Source organism: Artibeus jamaicensis, unplaced genomic scaffold (assembly GCF_021234435.1).
Source record: "Artibeus jamaicensis isolate MK-2021 breed Jamaican fruit bat unplaced genomic scaffold, CSHL_Jam_final contig_233, whole genome shotgun sequence".
NCBI lineage: Eukaryota > Metazoa > Chordata > Mammalia > Chiroptera > Phyllostomidae > Artibeus > Artibeus jamaicensis.
The window spans coordinates 26,154,031-26,169,243 of record NW_026521486.1 but is presented as its reverse complement, the minus strand read 5'-3'; the positions used below and the strand labels follow the sequence as shown (position 1 = coordinate 26,169,243).

Genomic DNA, 15,213 nt, shown 5'->3' with positions numbered 1-15,213 from the left:
TAGGCCTTGGGAGTTGTGGCTACAGCCAGGCCAAGAATGTGGGAAGTGATGGAGGAAGATGTATCTCAGAGAAAGACGTGTTCTAGGGAGGAGAGTGCGGGATGGAGAGAGGGTGTTTATGGTGGTAGAGGCTTCATCTTGGGATCTGGACTTTGGGGCCTCTGCCTTGAGGCTTGACTCCATATAAGACAAAATGGGGCCTTTTGGGGGATGTCTGTGGACTAGGAAACTTTTTGACAGGAGCACAGGAGAGCAAGGGGAAATTTCAGTTTCATATGCTAAGAATAAGTCTGCAGAGAGAATGATTTGAAATAAGCTGATGAACAAAAAAAGGGAGAGAGGTTAGGCCTGGTGGTAACAATATACATCTGCCTTTACATTTATGTTGTTGTTCAGCTAAGAGGAAAACGCATTCTTCTCTGGTTACCTGTGACACACCACTCCCCCCTTGGCCTCGGCTGGGGCTGTGGGGCATGGACCATTCACTTTTCCCTCTACATTCCTGGCTCGACCCTCGTTTGCAGGGGCTGTGCTGTGTTTATTCTGCTGTCTCAGGGGAGCCCATGGCTCTAACAGAGGAGGAATAGAAAGAGGCAGGATAGAAGGCCAGAAAGGATCACGAGAGAGACTTTTTAAAAAGAAAGGGTACAAAATAATGAGGGAGGCAATATGGTTGGGAATTAGTTGCAAGGTAAAATAAACGCTGAACATTAAGTACGTGATTTGAGTAATTAGTGTTCCAGATGGGAGAACAGTTTTATATCCTTATTCACATTTTCTAAAGGTTTAGAGCTACTCAGTAAACTGTTTCCTGAATTCCTGTCATCACTGGCTTGATCCCAAAGTACCACACATGCTATAACTTCATTTAGACATAGTTTCCAGGTGGCTTTTAAATTGGTTTATAAGTGAAATTTGTTTAAAACTTAGACCAGAATTCCCAACCAGTGAGTGGGTTACAGGCGTGGCTGCATTATTGTTCTCCTCATCACTCAGAGCTGCCAGATCCCCTTTGCCTTTGAAACAAGAGCACAGTCCCCTTGGAGGTGCTGGGAGGAGGCCTGAACACCTCAGGCAGGTTTGAGGTTGGGGGTCGGGTTAGCATCTGTATGTCTTTGGGACACTCTTTCTTGAGGCACAGTTAACTATGCAGCTATAGTCCCCATCCTGCCCAAATCAGGGAGGAAAGATCCAATTCTGAATGTGTAGCTTCACTGTTTGAAATTCTCCGTGAAGACCAGCCAGGCCTTGGGCAGCATCTCCCCGCGGTCCATGGCAGGCTTCGGTCCTCTTCTTTCTCTCTCAAACTCCCCATACTCTTCTTTCTTCTTCGTAGTTGAACTATTTAACATGATGTTTAAAGGCATGCCTGGCTGCTTTGTGGAGATTCAGAGTTGCCATGGTAATGTGGCCTGTTTCTCCAAATTAGGACATATTCCTGCTGCCTTTTTTAAAAAAAATGTGGTATGTTTTCTCTCTCACACAACTCCTTTGCTTCCTTACATCCTTGTCTTTCTTTCTCCCCCAGAATGCTAATTTAAGTACCTGTCCCCAGAATTGGGTAGATCGTCAGCCTAAGGAGGCACTGTCGTGAGGCTTCTCCCCCACACTCCCCTCATCCCCTCCATGTGGGCTGTGTTTCTGCAGGTGCCGTTTCAGCGGTCTTCAGAAAGACCCTTCTGCTAGGCTTGCTTCTGTCTGGGAGGGGCCGATAGCAGGTGAGCTTCTGATTTACATGGAAACCTATTGTGAATGGAAAGAAGTAAGGAAGAGACAGCTGTAGCTTGGATATTGAGTATTAGTTCTCAGAAACATCTCCCTAGGCACATAGTCATTTTGGGGCACACATGCTCATTTGATAAACAGGATTCCAGATAAACAAGGATGCATACCCCTTGTCTTTTCCCTTACAACTCATTTTAGGGTCCTAGGAAAATAGGAGAGAGAGATGCCTCAAATCAAGAGAGCTCTGTAATGTGTATACAAGAGCAGAAATCGGTCAGTGCTTAAAAAAATAGGGTGAGGAGATGGAGGCGCTCCTTCCTCCAGCATTATTTCTGCCCCATAGGTTATTGACAGCTCTTCGAACCACTTCAATTACGGTCTGTGATGAAAACGGTGGAAGAAAGAGAATAAGGAATGTGCGGCAGATTCAGCTCTTCTTTCTCTCACTTTTGTTCCTTGGTGTTCTGTCCTTGGCACATGAAGGTCGATTAGAAAAGGTTCTTTTGGCCCATGTACTTTAAAATCACCTGGGTCTTAAAAAAATACAGATGCCTGGGTCCCACCTACAGAGAGTCTGGTATAATTTTGGGGGATGCATTAAAATGTAACTTTTTTAAAGCTAAAAGCTCTCCAGATGATTATAATGTATAATGGAAGAAGAGGTTTACTGACTTAGATGGTGATTTGTTTTGGAAGGTAGTAATCATGGCTTTACACACTTGGCTATAAAGTAGCCATTTCTGAAATCTTTGGACAGAAAGGGCACTCAAGTCTCAGATTTTGTGAGTTTAAACTCTCTCGCCAGCAATATCACTTCTAGAAAATGTGAGGTCCCCATTCTCTGACTTGTGAAAGAGGTGAAGGGAGAACATCACACAATTAACTAGGTAAAGAGGCAGGAGCTGTCCAGAGTCAAGGTCTAGGGTAAGAAGGTGGGGACCTAGGCAGTGTCAGGGGTGGCCAGCGTGGGGTGAGGAGAGGGATATAAGCATGCTGTGGTCACACTGAGGCCAAAAGATGATGTGCTTAGTGGCAAGCCTGAGAGAAACAAGCCTTGGCTTTTTTATTTGATTCCGGAGCTTGACCCAAAGCTGCAGATAGAACTTCCTGTGCTGGTTTTTTTCACGTTCTAGACATCAAATAGGGTAGCTGTGTTTGCACCTGCTTCTTTTTCTTGCCTTTGCCTGTGGGCAGTGGGATCGAGTAGAACAAAAGGTAATTAGCCTTTAAATAATAGAATTTTGATCACTTTGAGGAAGCATCACTAGGACAACCATGTTTTTTTTTTCTTTATGATTGCTTTTAAAGATTTTATTTATTTACTTTTAGAGAGGGGGAAGAGAAGGAGAAAGAAAGGGAGAGAAGCATCAATGTGTGAGAGATACATCAATTAGTTGCTTCTTCACACACTCCCAACTGGGGACCTGGCCCAGACCCAGGCATGTGCCCTGACTGGGAATTGAACTAGCGATCTTTCTTTTCACTGGCTGGTGCTCCGTGCACTGAGCCACACCAGCCAGTGCTCTTTATGATTTTTATTAGGGAGAAGTCACAGGGATTTAGGGAGGGCCTAATACCTGCTTTGGTATGATACTGTGGAGAAGTTCCTTATCCCCTGGGGACCTCATTTCTTCATCTGGAAAATGGAGTGGGAATGGGAGGGAGGCGGGGCCAGTAGGGTCTCTTTAGTTGTAACCATGTTGTTTCCATATGTCTCACGCTGACACCTGTCATTTGTTACAAGTTACCTATCAGGTGGCAACATGGTGACAGTTTCTTTTTAGAACAGGATGGGAGACAAGCCAAATGAGAGGTTACCAAATTTGGAGTATTTTGGGGTCAGGGTCATTTAGAAAAACTGAATTTATAACATAACACCAGATTTAGGAATCAGGGAAAAGCAGTAGAGTAAAGCTAGAGTAAGAAAAAGGACAGGGTTCTGAGGGGGGGAGACGGGAAGAAGGCTCCAAGTTCCAGCACGGCTTTCCTAAGGCAGGTTCTAGTGTGTTTATCTTCTTGCGAGGACCAGACATGGACAAGGGGCCTAGTAATTCTTACGTTGAAGTGCCAACGACTCTCCGAATGGATTGATTGAAATTGTGGGATATCTTAGCAGTCAGCCATCTTCCAAGTTCAGATTTATGGTATGTTCATGGGTCACTACAGATCCACATTCTCTCCCTACATTCAGTTCAGGAAGACAATAGTTTTTAACACCATACCAGTTGCCAAGTACTTTGCTAGGCTCTTTTCAAGAAGCTTACAATCCCAGCAATAGCTACAGCCTTAAGAATGACCACTTCTATATCATACACTATACAAAGTATAAAAGCCATTTTGCCATTTGTTCCCCATACCATTTATTCATTCATTCATTTACTTATTTAATAATCTTTAATAATTACTCAGTGACACCTGTTATGAGTGTCCTAGGCACTCGAGATAGAGTGGTGAACACAGTCACTTTCTTCATGCAGCTGAGCGGGTCGTTAGAGTGACGATTTTCAGCCTTTCATCCCATGGCACATGTGAGCTACTTACAAAAATTCTGTGGCACACCAAAGAGTGTGTTATAAGTTTTGCTGATCTGTCAAAAAAATAAGTATAATTTTGATTCATTCTCACTAGGTGGCTATTGTTGTGTTGACTGTGATCATTTTTTTATTTGACAATCTGATGGAAAGGAGGTCAGTGCCCCTGACTAAATAGTAAGGTATTGTGTGTTTTAAAAATTCTTGTGGCTCAACGGTTGAAAATGGCTTCATTAAAGAATCACGAGTCAACCTAATTTTTCAACTGTAAGAATTACTAGGAATGTCAGGTATATGGTGTTAGGGGGACTTGACCTAATTATAAAGGTCAAGAACATGTGAGGATGAGTAATACCAACTGGGCAGAGAGGAGGAAAGCATTCCAGACAGAGGAAAGAGCATTTGCAATAGCCATGTTGGGGGCAAGTTGCCCCTATGAGGGCAAGTACAGGGGTCTGAAGAAAGGCCAGCCTGGCTGGAGCAAGCAATCAAGGACTCAAGTAAAACAACCCCAAAGAGGAGATGATACCTACCTCCAGAGTGCTTTCAGAGAGATGGAGAGACCACAGCTGGTGGAGGACGGCAAGGAACCTCTTCACGAGTGCTACTTGAGTGGATAAAAAGTATCATTTTTGAAGGAGGGCCTTGAAGGATGGGTAGGATTTCTGTAAGTGGAGATGGGGCGGAGGGGACAGGCAGAAGGCCGAGTGGAGGCTGAAAAGCACGGCATTCCCGGGAGGGTCGGCACGCCCCCTTTTCCCCTTTCTTGTGAGGTCACCATTGGAGAGTAACAGAGGATGAGATGACAGGATGGAGAACTGACTTTATTCTTTGGGAAGCAGTGCATTTTCGAACCCTCGAAGAAAAATACAGAAAGCTCAGTTTCACTGACATAAAAAAATCAAATTCCTACAATAATGAGATACTGTATTTTGTTCATCAGAGTGACAGTCTTTTAAAAAAATTAAGTACTAAGTGTTGTTGAGAGTGTGGGGAAATAGACACTCTCATAAATTCAGAGTAAAATATAAATTGGAATGACCTTTGTGGAAGACAGTTTGGCAGTAAAAACCTCAAAAATACGAACGCCCATTACGGCCGTTCAACGTAAAGGAACTGATCCTATGACACTGCCAAAAATGTATCTGAAAGATGGTTTTCATAGCGTTATTTATCATAGTGAGTAATATAGGCATTTTTGCATATTCAGTGATGGACTGCCTAAATTAAATTCTGGTTCGGAGGATAAACAGCCACTAAAATTACATTATAGAATAAAAGAATATTTAATTAAATGGGAAAATGTCATATACTATAAATACATGAAAAGGTTGTAATAACTAGTCAGCAAAAGCTCACTGAGTTCTTACTGTCGTTAGGGCACTGTATTAGATAGTAGGGACAGTGGAAATAAGATAGATGGAGCCTACATCCTAGTCTGGAAGGTTATGTCCCGGAGAGATGGGATGTGCAGTCCAGAGGTTTTACCCAGCAGTGGCTGTGGTGGGGTACACGCTCTCGGAGATGACACCCAGTGTGATGTATGTTTGTAAAAATGAATATGTTGTGAGAGTATGAGCATTTGAAAAAGGTTGATCTATAGACACCAGAGAAGTCAGTTGTGTCTGAATGAAGGTAGTACAGATATTTTAAGTGTTCTTTACAATTCCCCAATTTTCCCTAATTACTAGATATCCTAATACTCTTACGAGGATAAATATTTATAAAAAAGAAAGGCCTTAGGGAAATTGCTAAATTTTCATGGACTCTACTTTCATTTATAAATAGCACCTCTCTTTAAGTTTGTCCCTCTGCTTCTACTGGCCAAATAAATAAAAATAAACTAACAAAAACATGTCTCCCCATCAGGAAAATTCCCCATCTCTCTCTATAAAAAGATGTATTTTAGAACCGATGCTTGAAAGCCTTCTCTTACAAAAGGCAAAATTCCCCTGAAAACCATATAAAATCTAATGAAAAGCAGAGTATTGCTTATTGAATGTATTTTGGGCCTGCTGACTTGTTTCTCTTAAGCCCAGATTACTTTTTGTTTCTGGATATGTCAGCACACAGTCTTTATAAGGTTGAGTAAGAAAAAAAGACTAAAAATATTTAACCAAGGAAACATCGCGGCCTTCTATTTTATTGAAAATAGAATAGAAGGCCTTCCTTCTCTTGAGAATTTACTTGCACTGGTTTGATAGGGAACCAGAAAATCAACTTATTTGTGTTTTTCACTGTACAGCTGCAATGGAGAGGTGGAAAGGTGGTGATAACCACAGTATTATATGCATTAGGACTTCCCTGCTAGGCCTCATTTGTCTTCCTCTTGCCAAAAAAAAAAAAAAGATTATTTAAGAGGGACATTCATTTAAGCCTGCCTTAATGGGAAAGCGGCTTTCAATCTGTAGGGTTTATACTGTCCTGCTTCTTAGTTTCTTAGCTTGGGGCGAGGGGATATAATATATAATGTATTTGTAATGTTTGATATATGTAATATATCATGTATAATATGTATTATACATTACATGTGACATGTAATATGTCACATGTATATTAAAATTTTCTCCTTCTTCCTTTGATAAGGTGTTGGGAGAATGACCTAATGCTTGCATTTGCTTCAGAAAAGCTTAGGGCATTTGTTTCTTCCTTCTCATTATATTCTCTGTAGTTTCTCTTCAACTCACATTTTCATTAGGAAATGGAAGAAATGGTAACTTTGGGTATTTTATAACATCACAAAGCCAGAAGTTTTATGTCAAAAAACAAAACAAAACAAAACAAATTTCTTGCTTAAGATAAAAGCATGAGTAAGTTAACCTTACTTATTTTAATTTTTGCAATACCAATAATGTAAACGACTTATAAGCCAAGGCTCAAAAATATAATTTGGCATAGCACAAAGTATAAGAATGAGTTCGCTTATTTCGTCCTGCTTTGCTTTTGGATTGCTCCATGAGTTACAGTCTGTTACCTTAGATACTACCCTTTAACAAGGCTCTCTCCTTTTGTCACATATCTTGTATGTGGGAGTTTAAAAGGACTCTAGCTTTTTGACAGTCCTCAAACATTTTTTTATGACACAGTGACAATTCACCGTCTCTGTCTGCCAGATAGTGGGCCTCAGGTGCTTTGCAGAGTGAGTTAGGGCTGTCACACATAGTCTGGTCTCGTCCCCCACCTCACCCCTCACCCACTGCATACAACACCACTTTCTCACTGCTTCATCTTCTCACAACTTACTGGGAAGAAGGAGGAGAGGACACTGTCTTTGAGGTGGCTCCTCTCTTCAAGATGGAGAGCCACATCATAGGGACTCCATAGTGTTAGCATGGAACAGCTGCTTCTGCAAAGGCGATCTTCCTGTCCTTCCCGCTGAATTTAGGGGTGTCTTCATCTGAGAAACGAAGAAAGATTTCTGAAATCTGAACAGGTGGACTTATCAGGGCTGCTGTTCTTTTACCTTGCACCTCTCCCTCTTAGAGATTGACATCATCACAGAGGATTTCAATTTTAATTTGTATAAAGACAAATCTTAAATATTTAACCAAGACTTAGTAAAATCTGATTCATCTTTAGATTTTCTCATTTTTTTCTGTAGGCCGGGATTTCAGATAATAAAGCAGGAATGGAAGTATTGAAAGGACAATTGGAGAGAAAGGGGCTTAATTTTCTCACTCTTTTCATTGTAGACTGCAAGCCTTTCTCTGTGTTCTGAATTCTAATTAAAAATGAATAATATTAATTCAACAAATACTTATTGAATACCCACTACATATAAGCACTCTTATAGGTGGTAGATATTCAGAAGTGAATAGACAAGTCTTAGGTCTAAGTTTACATGTCCAAATATGGGGATGGTCAGATAGTAAACATCAATAAACACAATAATTTCAGATAGTGATAAGTTCTATAAAGAAAATAAAATGGAATTGGTATCAGTGAAGATATTACTGAGGAGGTAAAGTCTGAACTGAGATTAAATGACAAGAGGCCACCTGTGTGAAGGTCTCGGGTAGATGCACCCTAGAAGAGTTAACAGCAAGGAAAGGGGTTTTGAGGTGGAATTGTAACAAACTATGGACATGATCCCTGAAATTGTAGTCTTGAGGTAGAAGTATAAAGAAGAAAGAAGGCAAATGTGGCTGGAACACAGTAAGCAAAAGATAATTGGTAGGAGTTGAGGTCAGAAAAAAAGGCATCAGATTATGTTTTTCCTTATAGGGCATGCTAAAGACTTAGATTTAATTCCACATGTATTATGAAGCCACTGAAAATTAAGCAGGGACAATATGAACTGATTTAATAGTAAATATAAAAAATATGAGACTTTTATTTTCAGTCATCAGGCAGTAAAGCAATCTGGAATTACCTTCCTGCCATAAATAACTAGAAAATTATAAAGGAGAAAAGGAAGCAGCTAATGTTAGACATTGGAAAACAAACAGCACAGAACTGTTATTTCTGAGAAAAGGGAAATATTGTTATCTTAGACTATTTACCTGTAGATAATTCCAGGCCTGAGACACAGGGAGAGAGAACCGAAGCTGAGTTCAGCAATCTCACTGAGTCAAGGATACAGCGATTAGGCTTTTTGGAAGCTGAGCTAGATTTTTGTTGGACAAAATATTTTAAATTAGAAAGAGGTCCAGAAATATGCTTAAGGTTTCTCATGAAGTCTTTGTCCAAATACCAGTTTATGCATAGTTGAGGTGAAACTACATGAGACTGGATAAGAACAATTTCTGAGGAAATAAGAATTATCAAGGAGCCATAAGAAGAAAAATTCTCAAAACCCCAACAGGGCCAGGGACCATTCCAGTTCCCTTAAGCTAGACTGGAAAGACTTCATGGAATACATGGGACATTAATAGAAATCTCAGAAGGGCCATATCTTAGAAGTGGGGTTAAATTAGTGCTAAAATAAAGGTTATTCAAGAAAGCTATAAAAAGATATAAATGCGCCTGTAAGTAAACTTTTTTCTAGAAAAAGGTCCCATGTTTTAAAAAATTTTTTATTTTTTAATCCTGACCCAAGGACATTTTTTTCACTTGCTTTTTTAGAGAGAATGAGAGAGGAAAGAGGAAGAGAGAGAGAAATGTTGATGTGAGAGAGAAACATTGATTGTTGCCTCCCTGTGCACCCAGACCAGGGATGCATGCTGGGACTGGGATTGTATGTGTCTGGACTGGGGGTCGCATCGTTCAGACCAGGGATGGAACGAACCTGCAACTAGGTATGTGCCCTAGCTGGGACTCTAACCCACAGGTGTTTTTAGTTATGGGATGGTGCTCCAACCAATTGAGACACATCAGCCAGGGCACAAGTCCTACATTTTTAAAGAATTTTTAAAGTTACTATACATACACAATAGGAAAATATGACCTATAAATAGGAAAAAACAATAAAACAGTAGAAACAGAGGTGGGTATAACAAAGATGTTGAAAATATAAGTAAAGGATACTAAAAGCTATTACAAATACGTTCAAGCATGTAAAGGAAGTCATGAACATAAAGAGGAAGAAAACAAGGGGGATATATTTAAAAGACCCAATGGAATTGAAAGAGAGGGAAAAATCCTTAATATTTTTATTAAAGAATAAAGTGGATGGACTAAACAGTAGAATAGACATTGTAATAAAATATAAAGGAACCAGAAGACATGGCAATAAAAGCTATTTAAAATAAAGTACAGGGAGAAAAAAGACAGAAAAATATAAAAAGTTTCAGTGACTTCTGTGATCATATCACTCAGTTCGACTTGTATGTAATTTGAGGCCTAAAAGGGAGAAGCAAAGAAAAATATTGAAAGAATTAATACCTAAAATAGGATTCCACATTTGATGACAACTATATGAAACTACTTGATTAATATAATTTATGAAAATTCTAAATCCCTGGATTCAAGAATTTGATTAAATCTCAAATAGAAAAAGCAAGAAGAAGACCACAATAAGGCACATCATAATAAAATTGCTGAAAAGTAGTGATACAGAGAAAATTCGTAGAAAAAAAGAGGAAAAGAGCACATTACATTCAGAAGAACACATATAAGTGAAGCAAATTTCTCAACAGAATATACAAACCAGGAGAAATGGATCAATGCCTTTAAAATAATGTAAGAAAAACCCCAACTAAGAATCCTATACTCAGCAAAAAAAAATAAATCTTTTAAATATGAAGGTAAAATAATGACTTTTACAGAAGCACAAGCTGAGGTAATTAATCAGTTGTACACTTGTTCTTAAGAGATACTAAAAAAAGCTTTTCAGGTGAAAAATAGTATCAGTATGGAAATTTGGGTCTAGAAAATGGAATGAAAAACATTGTAAGTAGTAAATATGTGGGAATTCATAAACATTTAAAATATATTTGAAAGATAATTGTCTAAAGTAAAAATAACAATGTCTTACAGTTTCTATGTTGAAATAAAAAATATGATAACACCCTAAAAATGGAGAAGAAGGATGAAAGTTACTGCTTTGAGCTTCTCCTACTATCTGTATAGTGCTATAACCTGATTTGGAAAAAGAGTATAATGATTCAAAGATGTATATTGTAAATCCTAAAGAAACCAGTAAAACAATGACAAAGAATATAGCTATTAAGCCAATGGTGGAGGTAACATAGCATTATAAAAACAATCAACTCAAGGAAAGGCAAATACAAAAAAGAAACAAAGAATAAATGTAAAAATAGAAAACAAATAGCAAAATGGTAAATTTAGACCCCCAAATGTTAATAATACTAAATTATTAGTATTAGTAGTTAGGTAAAAGCCTAATACTCCATTGAAAGGCACAGATGGTCAGATTGGGTAAAATCTAAGACCCAACTATATGCTATCTATAAGAAACCCACTTTAAATATAAAGATATGGATAAGTTAAAAGTAAAAAGATGAAACAAGATATACTATACAAGTTCTAATGACAAAAACTGAATGGACTAAACTAATATCAGACAAAATAGACTTTAGGACAAGGAATATTACCAGTTATGAAGAGGATATTACACAATGAAAAAAGGTCCATTTTTTAAGAAGATGTAGCAATCCTAAATGTGCGTGCATTTAATCACTTCAAAATACATGAAGCAAACACTGATGGAAAAGAGAAGTAAATGGGACCACATTTATGGTGTGAACTTTCAACACCCCTCTTCAGTCATTTGTAAAAGAAGTATGGCAAAAAGTAGTTAAGGTCTAGGTGACTTATCTACGACCTTGACCTAATGTATTATAGAATACTTCAGTCAACATTAGTAGAATATACATTCTTTTCTAGTACATACATAATATATACCAAGATAGACAATATTCTGGGTCTTGAAACAAGTCTCAGTAAGCTTAAACTGATTGAGATCTTACAAAATGTGTTCTGCGACCATGTTAGAATTAAACAGAACTGTGTCTGGAAAAATAAGCAAATTTTGAAAATTAAACAATAAACTTCAAGGAACGTGTATAAAGGACCCATGGACAAAGACAGCCAGTGGTGGTGGGGAGAGGGTGGATTGAATTTAGGAGGCAGAGGTGAATAGGGCAAGGAGGAGTAACAGGAAAATGGGAACAACTGCAACTGAGCAACATTAAAAAAATAACCTTCTAAATAATAGATGGGTCAAAAAAAATCACAAGGATAACAGGAAATATTTTGAACTGAATTAAAATGAAAAACAACATATTAAAATTTGTGCATTATAGATAATGCAGTGCTTAGAGGGAAGTTTGTGGAATTAAATGTTTATATTAGACTACAGTGATGGTAACATTTTTTGTCAACAGCAGTTCATCTAGTGAGTGTTGAGACTTTGGGTCTGAGTGGAGAAAAAAAATATGTGTTTATAGTGGAGAAGAAGAAAGGTTTATAATCAATGATATAACTTTCTACCACAAGAATCTAGAAAAACAAGAGCAATATGAATCCATAATAAACAAAACACAGGAAATAATAAAGAGGGAAAATCAATGAAATAGAAAATGGGCAAATGAAAGAAAAAGTCAGTTAAGCCTCAAAGTAGGTCTTTGAGGAGAGATCAGTAAAATATGTGAGTCTCTAGCAAGACTAAGAATTAAAGAAATTAAACATAAGTTGCCCATATCAGGCATGAAAGAAGGACATCACTATAGATCCTACAAAATTTAAATTTATAAGGATAATAAAGGACAAGGGGGAGTAACGGGGGGTGGGGGTGGGAATTAGGACAACTGTAATAGAACAACAGTAAAAAAGAAGAAGAAGAAAGGATAATAAAGAAATATAGCAACTTTGTGCCAATAAATCTGACAGCTTAGGTAAGTGAACAGATTCCTTAAAACACACAAAACTACCAAAGATCACTCAAGAAAAGATAACTCGAATAACTCTATATATTAAAGAAATAGAATTCCTAGGTATAACTCTTTTTACTAGACCTAGTGACTTTATGATTGAATTTCACCAAGTATTTGAGGAAAGAATAATAAAATTCTGTACAAACTCTTTTAGTCAATAGAGAGGAAAGAACATTTAAAAACCCATAACTAGTTTGCTACCAAAATGATAGAAGATATTAGAAGAATACTACATACTGATATTCCTGGTGAACATAGAAGCAAAAATCTTCAACAAAATATAAACAAATAGAAATATAGCAAGATATAAAAGGGTAATACATCATGTCCAAGAGGTGTTTATTATAGGAATGATATATTATTCTAACATTTGAAAATCATTGTAATTTACCATGTTGACAGAAAAAAGAGAAAAAACTTGTGGTCATCTTAATAAATGCCAAAAAACACTTTGACAAAATTAAGCATTTATTCATGACAAAAACTCAACAAACTGAGAATAGAAGGAAATTTCCTCAACTTAGTCAATACGTCTATGACAAACCTATAGGTAGTATCATATTTTATGGTACAAAAAAATGGATAGTTACTTTTCTACTAATATTGGAAATAAAGCATTGTACCAGGGTTTGCAGCAGGTTCAAATAATGAAAAATGAAAAGATAAAAGTAAAAGTATTATTCTTCAATATTATTTTTAAAAATCCTCACCCAGGGATATGTTTTTATTGATTTTAAGAGAGTGGGAGATACAGTCAGATATAGATGTGAGGAGAAACCTTGATTGGCTGCCTCTTGTATGTACACAGACTGAGGATCGAACCCACAACCTTTTGGTTTTATGAGATGACACCCCAAGCAGCTGAGCAACCCAACTGGACTAAAGTATTATTCTTTATGTTTTACATGGTCTTCTATGTAGAACTATCTAAAGAATATACATAATATCATTAGAACAAACAATGGATTTAGCAAGGTCATGGGATTCAAAATTGATATACAAGGATCAATTATATTTTCATATACTATCAGAGAAAAATTTGGAATTTAAGAAATTTAAATAAAATGCTATTTGCAGTAACGTTGAAAATATAAAATACAGAAAACACAATAAAATATGCGTCAGACTGACGGGAGCACCGGCTCACAGTGCCCGCGGTGCCGTGGATGAGACATAAAACAAATTCACATGGACTACCAAGTCCTGTGGAGGAAAGGGGACAGCATGGCTACTCCCTCAAGGGGGAAGCGCCTCAGAACGGCCTGGCCACCCTCTCAAAGGGAGAGCGTGCTGACCCTTGCCTAGACAGGCTTTTATTGGGTTTAATTTGCATAGAAATACAGGTACAGCTCATTAATCATTGTCAGGCAGTAAGGATCAAACAGTAGATAGCATACAAAGAACTATTAGGGCTTCTTCTGAGTCAGGGTCTATCAGCTAAAAGGCTACAAAACTTTGGGAAACAAACTCATTTCCTGCTTGGGCCTTTATCATTTAACTGAGAGCATTCTTAGCAAAGCAGGCTTCACAGGGTTTTACATATCCTTTCTCAGGCCTGATCTCCCAGGGAATCTGCCCTTTCTAGCACAGGGCTGCACCGCCCTCTGTCACTGTTTCAGGTTTAAGTCATGCAGAGGAGGCAAGATAGCTAAGAAATTTAGGACACTCCTCGCAGACAGACTGAGGACTCAGGCTTTGTTAAAGCCGAGGTGTGAAGGACCATCATCCCCTTTCTCCATAGCCCCACAGGTCCTTCCCTGGGGCCTCCACATGATCATGCCTGTCTTAGGTGGTTTCCCCTTGGGGAATCTTACCTGTCATTGGCTAACTGATTAAGCATTGGGGGCCAGTTATGAAAAAAGGAGCAGAAGCAGTACTCCTGCCAGGGAGATAAGCTTTGTCTCCTTAGTGGGTTATGGTCTGAAGGTCGCTCACTCAGCCTTAGCCATGGCGGTGTTACCGCTCCTGAAACCAGACAGGGTGGTTCCCAACATAAGACCTCTACACTGAAAACTATGAAGCGTTGTTCAGAACAATAAAAGACCTAAGTAAATGGAAAGATATACTGTGCTCATGGATCAAAAGAGTCAGTAGTTTGAGATTCAGTTTTCTTCGTCATAATCTTTAGATTCATCTAAACCTCAATCAAAATCCTAGTGGGATTTTTTTATAGAAATTGACAAGTTATTATAAAAAGTTTATGGAAATACAAAGGACCAAGACTAGTCAGTAAAATTTTGAAAAAAACAAATTTGGAAGACTCAGAGTACTTGATTTTAAAACTCACTCTAAAGCTACAATAATAAAATAGTATGCTGTTGACATACAGATAGATATATAGATCAATACAGCAGAATGGGTTTCATAATTGATCTATATTTATATATTTGGCTGAGTTTTATTAAACATCCAGGGTAATTCAATGGAGGAAGGCTTTTCAACAAAAGGTGCTGGAACAATTTGATATCCAAAAGGAAAAAGACATCATCCTCAACCTTTACAGTATCTTTAAGGAACAGAAACTAGGAATCATAGGTTATATGCTTTGGGTGTCATTTATGTGAGACAGATTGGAGTTCCAGTCATAAAATCAGCAATCAAAGAAAAAGCTTTGTCTCTGT

The 15,213-nt window shown here is 38.0% G+C and overlaps 1 protein-coding gene and 1 non-coding gene across 2 annotated transcripts in view; both read left to right on the top strand.

Annotated features, from left to right (window-relative positions):
• GRIN2B (glutamate ionotropic receptor NMDA type subunit 2B) overlaps positions 1-15,213 on the top strand; it is a 279,080-nt gene that overhangs the window by 28,644 nt on the left and 235,223 nt on the right. The gene's annotated exons all lie outside the window — the stretch shown is intronic.
• LOC119042862 (small nucleolar RNA SNORD56) lies at positions 12,013-12,083 on the top strand. Its single transcript, XR_005081305.1, has one exon. It is a non-coding gene; the product is annotated as a small nucleolar RNA SNORD56 (small nucleolar RNA).